This window comes from Topomyia yanbarensis, chromosome 1, assembly GCF_030247195.1.
Source record: "Topomyia yanbarensis strain Yona2022 chromosome 1, ASM3024719v1, whole genome shotgun sequence".
NCBI lineage: Eukaryota > Metazoa > Arthropoda > Insecta > Diptera > Culicidae > Topomyia > Topomyia yanbarensis.
Window position 1 is genome coordinate 56,341,537 of NC_080670.1, and position 14,792 is coordinate 56,356,328.

At 41.3% G+C, this 14,792-nt stretch overlaps 1 protein-coding gene across 1 annotated transcript in view; it reads left to right on the top strand.

The window, feature by feature from the left end:
• The window catches only part of LOC131677666 (chloride channel protein 2), a 176,606-nt gene that overhangs the window by 1,437 nt on the left and 160,377 nt on the right, over positions 1 to 14,792 (top strand). The window lies entirely within an intron of this gene.

Consider the following 14,792-nt stretch of genomic DNA (forward strand, 5'->3'; position numbering starts at 1 on the left):
ATCTAGATGGGAGGTAGGTAGGGTTCTTTTTAACATTCTTATTTCTAAAACCCATAGTTTCTCGCTATAATATGCAAGCAGTCCTATGGATGCATAGTCTAGGAAGAGCTTTACAACTTTGCCTACGAAGTGTGGGTAATGAAACATGTTATGGATAAATATTATACTTTTTCTGCCAACACTGGCAGCACACCAATAGGAGTGTGGGGGCCCTATTCTCACAGTCACGTCACCTAGGTACTAGAAGGAAATTTTCTTCTAGTCACTAGGTGACGTGACTGTGAGAATAGGGCCATGGTTTGAAACTGACATAATTTCGTATTTTTTTGCTTTTGTGTGTTCAAATGAATTTAAGCATTTGTTGATTTCATAAGTCCTGAATTGAAATAACATTCATGTTTCTCATTTTTTTGAGTGCTGGCAGAAAATATTATTGATGTTCTCCAATTCTCTAACCAAATTTCGAGCAGTTATATTATTTTTAGAGATATTCTATCACAAGACTTCCTGTTCTCATAGTAATTTCCATACAACTTTCCAATGCAATGCGGGACGCAAGATCATAACTAACCGACTTTAAATATTGCATAGTTACTTGGGATTCCAAAAGCAATCAAAAATCGTAATTCTGAAAAAATCACCATGTTGTGCCACCTTAATACAGATTTCCAGACCCAAATCTTATGTCCTTACATTATTGGATTCAGTTACTTCTCCATAACACATATTGTACATTTTATATTGTGCCAGTTTTTTGAGACAAACTGTCACAGAGTGCGTCTAAAGTCAGTTTCTACCCGTTTACCACACCTCCCCCCCTACCGCTGGAATCTCACCAAGGAGTGGCGGCTTGATAGGTAAATTTGTCATCTTTATGATTGCGAACTTATCAAAAGAATTCGATTGTTCCTCATTTTACTCACTTTTCTCAGAAATGGCTCGGCCGATTTCATCAATATCAGACTCAAATCAGAGGTGTAACATCGCCATATTCTGTTATTGAATTTAATTTGGTTCGTGGTTATGGTTGAAGAGTGCGGCCACACAGCAAATTCCTCGCAAAAGTTATTAAACTATTTTCTAAACTGCTTAGATTTGTGATTCTAGCTGATTGACGTACAACCCTCTTTGACGACTTTAGTCACCTATATCGGAACAGGAAGCCTTAAGGAAGTGACAAAGTCCCTGAATTATATACACATCACTTTTTCCAGGATGCCTAACCGGGCCAGGATTTTCCCAAACTTAGTTTCAAGCGAAAACTACAGTTACTGTTATCGAATTTTATTTAGATCAAATTTTTGGTTCCGGAGTTATGTGAGTGGAAGGATGTGATTACTAATGAAATACCCTAAAGTTTTTGCCTTTTCGAGACAAAGAAAGGCTATGCAATTACTCTATAAATCAACTTTCCAACCGGAGAACCGTGTGCCATATATCATTCGAATCAGGTCGTCGAGATTGGAAAATGTCTGTGTGTACTTGTGTATGTGTGTGTATTCAAACTTTTCAAATGCTTGTGACTGTCAAAACGGTCCATCAGGAACGGATCAATAGATTGGTTTGTATTGTCTCTACTTCCGTACTCGCTTGAACCAATATTTTCAAACAATTTTTTTTTTGATTCGGTATATTGATGATCATCATGAAACATAGGGTGAAGTGCCAATATTCACCATACTAAGGAGGGTGCCGCACTAATTCATTAATTACTCGGACTACAATCAATTAAATGCGTCCAAATTGGCATTGCTTCGTTGATAAGAACCAAGATAATAACACAAATGCGCTGAAAACAGTGAAATTCTCGTGTTTGAGCGCAACGAAAACTCGACTCGAGTGCCCCTATTGTTGCGCTACCATTTGACTCAATGCGTTGAACAAAGATGACAGACGCTGCTCTAACCAACGGCTTCAAATGGGTAGGGTGACAATAGACACATGGCAAAAATGGGTTCAACACCCTAAATAGCATAGAGATTTTAGATGCGAAACATTTATTTTCAAATGCTCTCTCATGAGTGCTCGTTTAAAAAATAAAAAGATTCGGGTAGTTTGCAAATCTGAATAGAAGAAATTTTATACATGAGTAAAAATTACAATATTTGAGCTTCAGAAAATATGACGAATTCTAGCGATACAAAGGTAAAATTTAGTACAGTTATGTGTATCATCCATTCGTATCACGAAGTAAACTCAATTACTACAAAAAGAGACTGGGTGTTGTGTATCGTAAAGAGCGCCGCAAAAATGGTTGGGTGTGACCAGTTCAAAACCCGACCCGAGTCCGAAAATTCCGAATTCGAAAAATCCGAATCCAACCCGAACCCGAAAGTTTAAAATTACAAATACCGGACCCGACCCGAACCTAAGAAATTCAAATTTGAAAACCCCGAACCCGAGAAGTTTAAATTTACCGTACCAGAACCTGACCCAAAACCCGTTGGGTTCGGGTCGGGTTCTGGTTTCGGGTCCAAAAACCCGAACCCGACCATCTGTATTGCACGGTACCCGATTCCTCCCCAGCACTATCTTACGGCATCACATGGGAGAGGTTTTTTATGTGCATAGAACACACTATAATCCAATGACATAGTAATTAGTTGCTTCAGAAGGGAGGTAAGCTAGCTGTGGGTAGAGAATTAATGCTCTTCCCATACGATGACAATCTGGGTGGTAAACTCCATATTGTTTACTTTATTGAGCCCTTCGGTTCCCTTGTACCGCTCAACAGTAGGACTCGTCTCCTTTGTGCCGTTTAGCACCGCAATTCCTTTGATCCATTTGGCTGTCCTCTTGTACCATTTTCTCGTTGAATTCTCGACTTGTTCGAGAACTACTCGGTCTAGTCCCCGACGATTAACCTACGCTGACAGAGAATTTTCTGAAGAGAGGGGTTCTCCCGAAACCGAGTCTACTAGCCAGGTGCCTAGGTCAGCTTGGCGACTCCGGAGATACCACCAAGATATCGTAATGACGCAAAACCTATTAAAAACGGGTGAAAAGTTACTTGGATTTGTAGTACTACATCACAAATGATGAACCAAAGTCACTTTGACCACATTGACCACTAATCCAAACAAACTTCCATAACAAACAAAAGGAACTTGTTCCTCTGTTCACTTCTATTCTTTTTCTTCATTTAATAGTAAGATAAAGCAAGTTTTCCTACTTCTGTTGGTATTATCGTGTTCTCATTGCGATAAAGTATATATTGCGGCGCAACGTACGTCGTGGACGCTCCCCTTCTAATATCATCGAAATTGACAGTCAGCTCTTTACTCACATCTAGGTAATATTAAATATGTACGTTAGTGTAAGTACACGGTGCAATACTTGACAGTGTCTTGTATCCGTTAAAATGTAAATGTTCCTTACAAATAACCATTGTACTCTAAGTTCGACCACCGCCATGCGCGGTTGGTTTGTTTCGGTCGTAAATAAATCGATTTTACCAAGAAAATATGTCGACTTAATTACGCGACGTGTCCTTGAGCCGCCAAGAATTGTACGTATATTTCGCTATTCTTCGCCGTTTCTACAGCCTAAAGAGGCACAAATGAGTGTCGACTGGTAAACCTACCATCATGCCTGAACCAACTAAAACACAACGTAGGACCTATCACTGGCGCGATCATAATGGTGCCGTGACCAGGATGTCCAGGAACCCGCAAAAGGACTACGCATCTGGCATAACAACAATCGCCCAATATCACAAATTTATACATTCGTCATTTCATAAATGAATCAGTTATCGAACCGACCCGCCAAAATTTAACAAATGTTGCACAACCGCCATTTTGTAACCTATAACATTAGGTGAGTCACAATGAGTTTCTTCTACTATAATGTTTTAAACTCGGAGCCCAGCCCTCCGTGCATTGATCGGAACCAAGTTCCCCACCCGTCGGAGCCAAGTCCTCCATTGTTCGGAGCCGAGTCCTCTACCCGCAGGAGCATAGTCCTCCACTGTTCGGAGCCAAGTCCTCCATTGTTCGGAGCCGAGTCGTCCACCCACCGGAGCTTAGTCCTCCATTGTTCGGAGCCAAGTCCTCCACCCGCCGGAGCCGAGTCCTCCACCCGCTGGAGCATAGCCCTCCACTGTTCGGAGCCAAGTCCTCCACCCGTCGAAGTATCGCCTTCCATTTGCCGACTTACCTTCCATACCAACTTCCATCGCATTTACTTTGGCAGTATCCTAATAGGAACGCAGGTTTCGGACTCTACGAAGTCAGGCTTGGGTTGCCTCGTGCGTATCAGCGAGCAACCACCGTAATCCAGGTCGTCTCCTAGTGGCAGTTATTTCTCACCGGAATCATCTTATTCATAAACCAATGGTTTGTTGTCGCAAAGCAGTTCCACACCATACATACCATCATCATTATAGATAGGAATCCAGTGTAAACAATCGTCCAGTTATCGTTACTTAAATTTTGGAATTGGCACGAATCATGAAAACCTAAATCATCCCGTAAAATGCATACATTAAGTGCAGCAGAATGTAAGCGGCAATCGATTCCAGAAAGAAAACATCTTACCGAGTGAACCAAAATATCATATCAACAGTTCAAGTGAATGACGTCCCCAACCTCCGTCACAAGGTTGAAGATTCAAATTTCGCAACGCTTCTGAAGCGGTTGGATGATCGTGTATTTAAAACCGTTGGTTTTGGCCGGGGAGTATGTTGCGGCGCAACGTACGTCGTGGACGCTCCCCTTCTAATATCATCGAAATTGACAGTCAGCTCTTTACTCACATGTAGTTAATATTAAATATGTACGTTAGTGTAAGTACACGGTGCAATACTTGACAGTGTCTTGTATCCGTTAAAATGCAAATGTTCCTTACAAATAACCATTGTACTCTAAGTTCGACCACCGCCATGCGCGGTTGGTTTGTTTCGGTCGTAAATAAATCGATTTTACCAAGAAAATATGTCGACTTAATTGCGCGACGTGTCCTTGAGCCGCCAAGAATTGTACGTATATTTCGCTATTCTTCGCCGTTTCTACAGCCTAAAGAGGCACAAATGAGTGTCGACTGGTAAACTTACCATCATGCCTGAACCAACTAAAACACAACGTAGGACCTATCACTGGCGCGATCAGTATATATTGGACAGAAAAAGATGACAATGAAAACTCATTTTATGGAACATGCCACAAAAAAGCCAAAATCTCCAGGAAATCTATAAACAATCTAGTGTGCCTTGCAAGATAAGCGCTTGAAATACGATTATATGAAAGTTCAACTTAAATAGGCACGTGACAGTCACAGTCACCTAGGGTAATGTGCATATTATGGTAGAGAGCCTATTGTGACCATTTTCCAACCAAGCAATTTCCGCCTCATATCTCGTTATGTCGCCACAACTGTATTAAACATTCCACTGATACAATTCTCAAAATCACCGTAGCACCGTGTAATCAATTATTTCAGTTATTTTATTTTCATCTGTACATAAATTTTGGCTCGGGACAATGCAATGTTTGCTGTGAAACTAGTCATTACCAGTTGTTAGCCTTCGTATAATCATTTTCTTTGAGTGCAATACTAGGCACTCTTCCTCTAACAGCTGATAAGTTTCTTTCATGTGCGTGATGTTTACGTTTATTTTGATCCGCTGAACAAAGTAGAACAATTTTTTTACAAATCATGTGTTGGCGTCCATAATTTGGATACATAGTTGAAATTGACGCAAATGGAATATAAGGCATTCAAGCAGAGTATTTTTTGATTAGGTGAAATTTGGCACGCCCGGGAGCCGATGATTGGGTCGTCGATGCACATAATAAAACATTTATTTTCATTAATGCGCAAAATAGATAGCTTAAGAAACAGTATACTGATTAGACCGGCAACAATTTTGACTTTTTTGGAACACTGCTAATTCAAACGGCAATTGGATACAAAGATCATATGCTAAATATGAGCTTTATTCGATAGCTTTAGTTCACCCACAAGAGGTTTCCAGTTTCTATAGTAAAATATATGGAAATTCTGAAATAACTTAAAATCCAATAAAAAATTCCACAGTAACTCTGCATACCTCAAAACTTATGGTCACGTAGCTTATTTTATTACAAACAGCTTTGTTGAAGATCGCATATTGATTGAAGGGTCCACGACAAAGTTATTTAACTTTAAAGACTAACCGTTTTTTTTAATTTTCCTATACTAAGTATGTGCGAGAAAGAGAGGCAACACATAATTTCATATGAGAATATCATTCTACTGCAACATCGGATTAATTTGCAGTCTTCAGAAATGTTGCTTCTTACACCTTAAGCTATATATCTGCAGATTTTGGGATGCACAAGATGATACTGTCATTTTGTACTGAATTTATTGTTTCTATTGCCTATTTTTCATATATTTTCACATACAAACTTGAAAGCTCTTGTGAGTGAGCTAGAGTTTTCGGAAAAAGCTCATATTCGAAAAATAGCATGTGAAGTCAATTGCAGTTCGATTTAACAGTCTTCCGACAAAAAGTCAAAATTGTTGCCGGTCTAATACTGATACTTTATTCCGAAAAAATTTGTAGATAATATAGCTTCATTTAAAAGTTGTTCAAAAAATAATGCGCTAACAGTACCAAAATAGACTCATTACCAAGCTCATTACCCTATTTGGAGGAAAAAATCGAACACTGTGCGCATTTGGAGGCAACCAAATCACTTCTGGGTTTAAGGCACGAGCAGATGCATAAAAATGGAAGATCTCAGTTTACGTTTTTCCCTTTTTTATTTCGACTATGTTAGTCACATTTTCTTTTTTACATTGTAACGACATTCAATTAGCTAGAGATTACTGGGTAAGCCCGTACGATAATAAGCATGTTCTAATGACCTTGCCACTTCTAGTTTTCCGATCTGTTTACTTCACATCCTTGCTTTCACTTGAGTACTATGGCTCTAATTTTCATAAATTTCTCAGTTGACGAATAGCAAACGTTAGATATCGCAATAGAAATATTATACCATTTCAGATTGATTAATTGCTCAAAATTAATAGATAAACATAAGCCATAGAGATATGGCTTATAAAAAATATAATAAATGACATAGTTATATGCTAAAATTATTCACTTTTTTCCATAGTGCCACAACATTCACGATCGAATAAAATCCAGGCTTCAGAACTTGGCCCTTTACTCCCAGTAGAGATGATTAAAATAGTCGTTCATGCACGTATATCCACACGTGACAATTTCCGACGCGATAATCTTCCCTAGCGAATAAATTAAACTCATTTATTAATTCTACCGCTGTTAGCTATATGTACCTAAGTCATCTATAAATGGTAGCACGATTAATGGTAGCACGATACTGCTATAGAACAAGCTTCTCCTATGAAACTCACGTGTCCACGATGTTGTGATTTTTTCACATTTTATAATAATTCTGCCCTACAGCTTAGGATAAAACTTTTCACAAGGCGCCGATCGCACAAAGACAATCGAACGAAACATTTACATACACGCGGCTTCGGTATCATTTCTTGGAAGAAAAAACACCTAGAATCTAGATTTCTTGGAGCACGAATGTCCCACGGGCAGGTTTGTCTCACCGCGATAGAGAGGAGCACAGTCACGAAAGGGTGTTTCGTTCTATTAGCCATTCGGCGAGGGTGAAAGAGCACGAGCAGATCTTCGCAGCTGTCAGCTACTTCAAATTTTTCCAATAGCATTTTTACTACTTACTACCGGTCGTACGAGCTATGCCTGTGCTTACTTTCCCTGTATTATCCAGATCATTTACGCGAGTTTTTATTGGTTCGCGCCGGAACTATTATCACTTCCTGGAACATTTGACGTTGGAGCTGCAAAGTTTAACTGAAGGCATCGATTGTCAATGTTTTTCGCACTGGGGAAAGAATACGGATGCAAGTAATTAAGTTCTAATTCTGTTTATTTATATATCTAATTTCGCATGTTTTTTCAAGTTGTTTCTTGAAAAAACAGCTAATCATTTAACAAATTGTAACGCAGTCATCTTCACGTACTTTTATTAATTTATTTCCATTATAAAGCTATGAAAATAACTTACTGAGTAATGTTCTAATATATACCAATTAATAAATTTTAGTGCCTATTTATTTATTGAAAAGAAAATAATAAACATTACTATTTTAATCAATTAAATTCTCAATCTCTATAATTAAAAGCGTTATAAAAGTTTCTTATGAGCTGAAAAACTCATTAGCTAATTATCCAGTGGTCTTATTTAGCGGGAGAGCTTGAGTAGGGGAAAACGGGGTAAAGCCGCCACTCTAAAATACCAAATGTATTACTTAGAATAGGTAAAGAATTTCACATTCTGTTGTAACACATATAAGTAACAATTAATTTAACAACCGCCAAACATTGTACTTGAATTTTTTTTGCGATATTGTTCATGAATTTTTTAAACCATGAAATATTTGTCGTTTTTTACAGGCGGGAGAAGACGGACTACCTACGAATCGCAGGGAACCGGATGAATATCGCGATCCGTGACTCTACTAAATTTGGTTATGTAGTCCTCCATACACTACGTTCAGATCGTAAACTGAAAAGTCCTCATATTGGGTTTACAGCTTAGATACTAAGCTACCTTTGAAAATTTTCAGTAAGGTATGCAAATTAAACGACAAAGCCACCAAAAAATATAGTGTAAATTTACGTCTCCTGACCCTGACATATACGAGCATCAAAAATGACTTAGTTTTACGTTTGATTTTAATTTTACATGACGTTTAATTTCGTAAATCATGTAATTTTACTCCACATACAGCGTCTGTTCTGAATGGTAAGAAGTGTAATTTTATATCATTGCGCATGTAAAGTATATGTTTCATGTAAAATTGAATAGAACACGGTAATGTTCCGCCATTTCGTAAAATTACGGTTTGTTAAATTGTGTCATGTTTGCAATTACGTCAACGATAAAATTCAGATTTTTTTGGTGTGTAAGTACAAAGTAAGAACAGATACACTTACCGCGTTATAAGTGGGCTGTTTTACCCCTGTAGGGTGCCGCCTGGTTAGAGAACTGACACGTGGGCGTCTGTCCAGGGTATGTGCATAGGGTTCTTTCCAATATTCAGGCCTCGAATGTCAAGTAAGATGCTGTAGGTTGGTTCAGCCGTACTCGCACCACAGGAACACCGTTGAGATTGCCAGGGAAGAAGTTTCTCAATATGTTGTTTGTGGCGGATTCCACTTCTTTACACTTCGACATGCATCTTTTAATATATTTCGTGCTAGCACAAGGTGCGAAATCGTGTAGGCGAATTTCCGTCAGATTATGGAATTGGGGCTCTTGGTTTCGACGTTTTCATATTTGACGTCGTGTTGCACGCTGTTCTTTACTACGAAGCTTTCTGCCTCGGTTAAGGAGTTGAACGTCTCGTACTTGTCTCGTTTTTTTCGTGCCCCTTTTCAAAATTTCGGCAGAAAAGTCGTGTAAGCATTGGAACGTTTACTTCTTTTGTTGAACTGATTGGAATTAATCAATTTCTTCACCGTTATGTTGAACATATTTTTATTTATATTTTTGAAAAATCTTTCGGGAACGGCTCGAGAAAACTGAAATTTTTCAGTTTATCTCGGTCAGAGCCATCAATATAGTGCACCAATCGAACAATTAAATAATGAAAAGTTTTAAATATAGGTCCACAACAAATTTGTTTCCATTATCAGTCGTATTAAGCTACTTGAAGCGAACAGAGCATCTCCTCGAAGGACTGTACAATACCGGATGGTGGGGGAAAGATGACATTCGTTTTGGTTATGCTAGTATTAGTAGCCGAATGGAAGGGAAAGGCACATGGCGCGAAACGAGCGAAAGAGAAAGAGCGATACTAGAGCGTATTCGCGCGACCATACAAAATATCGGTCGGTCGATTAGTTTAGTCTCACCGTCGTTGTATTATCAGCATAAGCAATAGCAGTGTTATGGTTACACTTCGGACATTTTAATAACTAGTAAAGGATATTCTGCTTGGTAAAGAACATTTTATTTATAGTAAGGTTAAAGCTTCAAAAGCCTGGCACTGTGTATTGGCACTGTGTGGGACTCACGATTGACATTCGTGCTTAACCAGTGAAACACTCCTTCCTATTTTTTTCACCATTCTTCCCCACAGAACTACATCAAGCTATTACTCCATGGAGGGGCGGGATTCGTTGTGCTTTCATCGCACTCTTTTTTTTACTCATGAGTTTTCCGCATCTATTTTGGGGTCTCACTTGATCCATGAAATGGTTCGATCTTTGAGCCATTTAGCTCTTCTCATGCTTTTCGTCTTAATCTATTACGTCGCCATTTAGACCCCGTTTTAGTGAGCCGTTTAGCTGGGCATAACCAATCGAACTTCTTCGAACCTAGGACATTCAAAGACCACGTGCTCTGGCGTCTCTTACACGTTCACACACTCCGGGCAAAGGGGTGGTGTAGCATGTCCAAACCGATGCAGGTATTTCCGGAAACATCCGTGCCCGGACAAAAACTGCGTCAAGTGCAAGTTGACCTCACAATGCTTCCTATGCACCCACATCGATACATTCGGAATGAGTCGGTGGGTCCACCTTCCTTTCCACGCGTTGTCCCACTTTTGCTGCCACTTAACTAACGAGTCCACGCTGACCAGTCTACTTGCATTTCACATATTTCTCCGCTGGTAGCATTCCACGTCCTCAGCCAGTGATGCAGATGGGAATCATCCCGGCAATGACGCATACCGCCTCTGCGGATACCGTTCTACACGCGCTCGCGACGCGAACAACCATTAAGCGAAATATGTTTGTCAACTTCGTCCGGTTCCAGGCCGTTATGCCATACCACAGCATTGAGGATGATATATCCGCCTGGAGACGTCTCGTGCTGCATCTTGCTCTTCCTATGTTCGACATAATCCTTGCCAATACGTTAGTTGTCCTCGCAGGCTTTTCGCTTACATAATCGATATGGCTGTTGTAATTTAACCTTTCGTCGACTATCACACCCAGCTGCTTCAGGGCACGTATCGATGGAATTGAGTGTCCGCCGACGATGATCTCGACACGCTGGATTTTTTTCAGTTGCTGATTAGAACTACCTCCGTCTTGTGGCGAGCCAACTGCAACTTGACATCTGTCATCTTGGTTTCCACTATGACTATTGTGTCTGCCGTCAACATATCCACGTCTTGGGGGTCTCACCAGTTATCATCAGGACAATGTCATCTGCAAAGCCGACTATCTCGACTCCCCTGGGCAGTTTCAGTGTTAACACTCCATTGTACATCATATTCAAGAGCGTTGGACCGAGTATGGAACCCTGAGGTACTTCCGCCGTGACCCTAATTGACCTCTGCCCCATGTTCGTCTTGTAGACCAGTACTCGGTTCTGAAAGTATCTTCGGACAACCTTGCACAAATATCACGGGACCCGCATTCTGTGCAGCGCTACGACGATAACCACGCAGCTGGCGCCGTTGAAGGTGTTCAAGGCATCTAGAGAGCTGCCATGGTGTAGAAAAAAGGCTTACCTGTACCCAAATCTGTTCAGGACGACGTTGCAGAAATGCATCGATGTAGATAGTTTCCTCGATAACCGGAAGCGACAGAAGCTAATGAAGCCGGGAAAACCTCTCGAAAACTCTTCATCGTATAGGCCAATATGTCTGTTGTATACGGTCAGAAAACTGTTAGAGAGAGAGAGAGAGAGAGTAATTCTCAACAAACTTACCAAAAACGCGAAGAGTTAAACAGCCTATCCAACATGCAGTTCGGATTCCAGGTCTGCAATAGATGCCAGATATGGAAGCTGCGGAAACAGTACGAAAATAGCAGGGAAGGCAATATCGCTATTGCGCTGTTAGATATAAAGAATGCTTGCAACAGTGCTAGCTGGCAAGCAAATGCCCAATGGTTGCACAGGATAAAAGTTCCTCTGCAGGATATTAAAGAGCTGCTTTCAGAACCAAACACTGATCTATGCGATAAACAATGGAGAGAGAGAAGACGTTCAATTACCGTGGGTGTTGCTCAGGATCCATCCTCAGTGCGACGCAGTGGAACGCGTCTAACGATGGAGTTTCGACAGTCACAACGTTTTCTTTGGAGAGAACATCCAGAAGATACACCACAGATTTATGTGATGGATGTTAGTACCTTCGAAGCTACGTGTTCACCATGTACAGTACATTACGTAAAGAACCCGAAGTATTCAGAGGCAGCTGCTGCGATCCACGAGAACGACTTCCTTGACAGTCGTAACATGGAGGATGAGAAATAGCTCTCGATGATAAGCTTGTGCATTCCAAGGCCGGAAACTGGCTCTCTAACTCCGAACAAATTCTTCGGCAGGTTGGCGAACATAATCACGACGGAGTGAAGAATTTCCTGATGGACAAAGGAAACACGGCAGAACGAGTTCTAGGGTTGGTTTGGCGACCTGATGAAGATGTGCTTTCCTTCGACGTAGCTTTCAGGGACGATTTGCAGACTTTGATTGATGCACAAACCATCCCAACGAAACGGCAAGTACTCCAAGTGGTTATGAGTCTGTTCGATCCGCTTGCGTTATAGCTGCATTCGTGATTCATGGCAAGATTATTATCCAAGAGATTTGGAAGACTAGGATCGGCTGGGACGATAAAATTACACTAGAGATCGCAGACAAGTGGTGCCAGTGGATATGTTTCTTCAAACAAATCCATTTGGTCAAGATTCCCAGGTGCTATTTCCAAACTACACCCCTGAAAGCTAAAAGACGTCACAGCTACACGTTTTCGTAGATGCAAGTGAGTCCGCCTATTGGTGTGTCGCATACTTCCGCATCGTGGATGCCAGATAACCAGATAACCTAGGCTGGCATTAGTGGCATCAAAGGCAAAAGTTGGTACTTTGAAACCACTCTCAGTTCCGCGAATGGAATTGCAAGCGAGAGTGCTAGGAACTCGCCTGGCAAAAACGATTGGTGAGAGTCATAATCTACATATTTCTTGTGGACGGATTCCACAACAGTGTGGACGTGGTTGAGAACGGACCCACGAAGATATCGACAATGTGTCACGTTTAGGGCTGGAAAGATTCTTTCGGAGACGACCTTGAATGAGTGGCGATGGTTACCGACAAAGTTGAACGTTGCTGATCTGGGAACTAAGTGAGGATCTGACCCATCTTTTGATCTTGATAGCAGATGGTACCGCAGCTTAGAATTGTTACTCCTAGGTGACGATGAATCTTGAACAAAACACACTGGGCCAATAACAGCTACACAATAGGAACTACGAACGACTCAAGAGCACTACGAACTCGTCCACACGACGGGGTTTAATGTCGCGCAACTACGACGAGTTGTAAAAAGGGTGGCGCGACAATGTATGTGGTGTCGTATGGCAGCAACAAACCTCAAACACCACGGATGGCCCCTCTTCCTGACTTACGATTGAAGCCGTATATTCGACCATTTACCTACGTGGGCGTAGACTATTGTTGTCCATTTGTGATAAAGGTAGCAAGAAGCCAGGCGAAACGTTGGGTCACCCTTTTCACGTGAGGGCGGTGCATTTGGAAGTAGCTCAAGGCCTGTCTACTGACTCCTTCAAAATGGTAGTACGCCGTTTCATTTACAGACAAGGATCTCAGCTGGAAATATTCAGTGATAACGGGACAAACTTTCAAAAAGCGAGTAAAGAACTGGCATTGGAAATTCAAGCAGTGAGATCTGGCGGGGACATTCACAAACGCCAACACGAAATGGCATTTTAACCCACCAGCGGCACCCCACATGGGTGGCTGTTGGGAACGACTGGTGCACTCAGTAAGAAACGGCAATGGCATCCCTAGGGTTTCCCAGGTCTGCTAACGATGAAATGTTTTTGACATTGGTTGCGGAATCAGAAGCAATTGTAAACACTCGGCTCTTGAGTTACGTCCCATTAGACAGCGTAAACCAAGAAGCTATCACTCCAAACCATTTCCTGCTTCTTAGCTCCAGTGGAGTCGGTCTGCCAGTAAAGGAGTTCGTCGATGCCAAAACTGCTATGAGGGGCAACTGGAACTTAATGCAAAATCTCTTAGGACAATCCTGGACACGTTGGGTGAAAGAGTATTTGCAAACTTTAACTCGTCGCACCAAATGGTTTCAAGACACTAAGCCGATAGAGATTGGAGAGCTTGTCATCATTATCGATGAGAAAAAACGGAATAGTTGGTTACGAGCAGACTTTCCAAATGAACATCGAACACCATGTTCGCTCTAGTTCTGTGCTCATCTTAAACCAACATTTCGTGTGCAAACTCAAACGCGCTAATGCGTACCAAAACACGTACACATGTTCGTTTACTCAACCGAACCCCATGTACGTACGCGGTGTTCGTACACACAGGTTCTTGACACTAGTTTTCTCTTTCTATCGCTCATCATCACTAGTGTTGACTCATTCTGTTTTGTGTGTGCCTTTCTTGTGTACGCACACGGTGTATGTACACGGTGTTTAAACCTAATTTTGCACATCGTTCGCTTGGGTTCGGTGTTCCAGGCAAACCTGTACACAAAGGTAAAGCAAGTTTGAGGTTGAACGGGTGCACGAAATTTTTTTTACACAGGTGCAAACTTATCGATGTTCATGGGAAGACTGGCTACGAGGACGAGTCGTGAGGACTATACTTGGGCGAGATAGGTGGGTACGATAGGTGGATGTGCAAACAAAATCAGGAATCGTAAGAAGACCGGCGACTAGGCTAGCTGTATTAGATGTGCTAAAGAGCTGTAAAGCCGAAGCTAGTTCGGGGCGTTACGGGTCGGGAAATGTTGGCG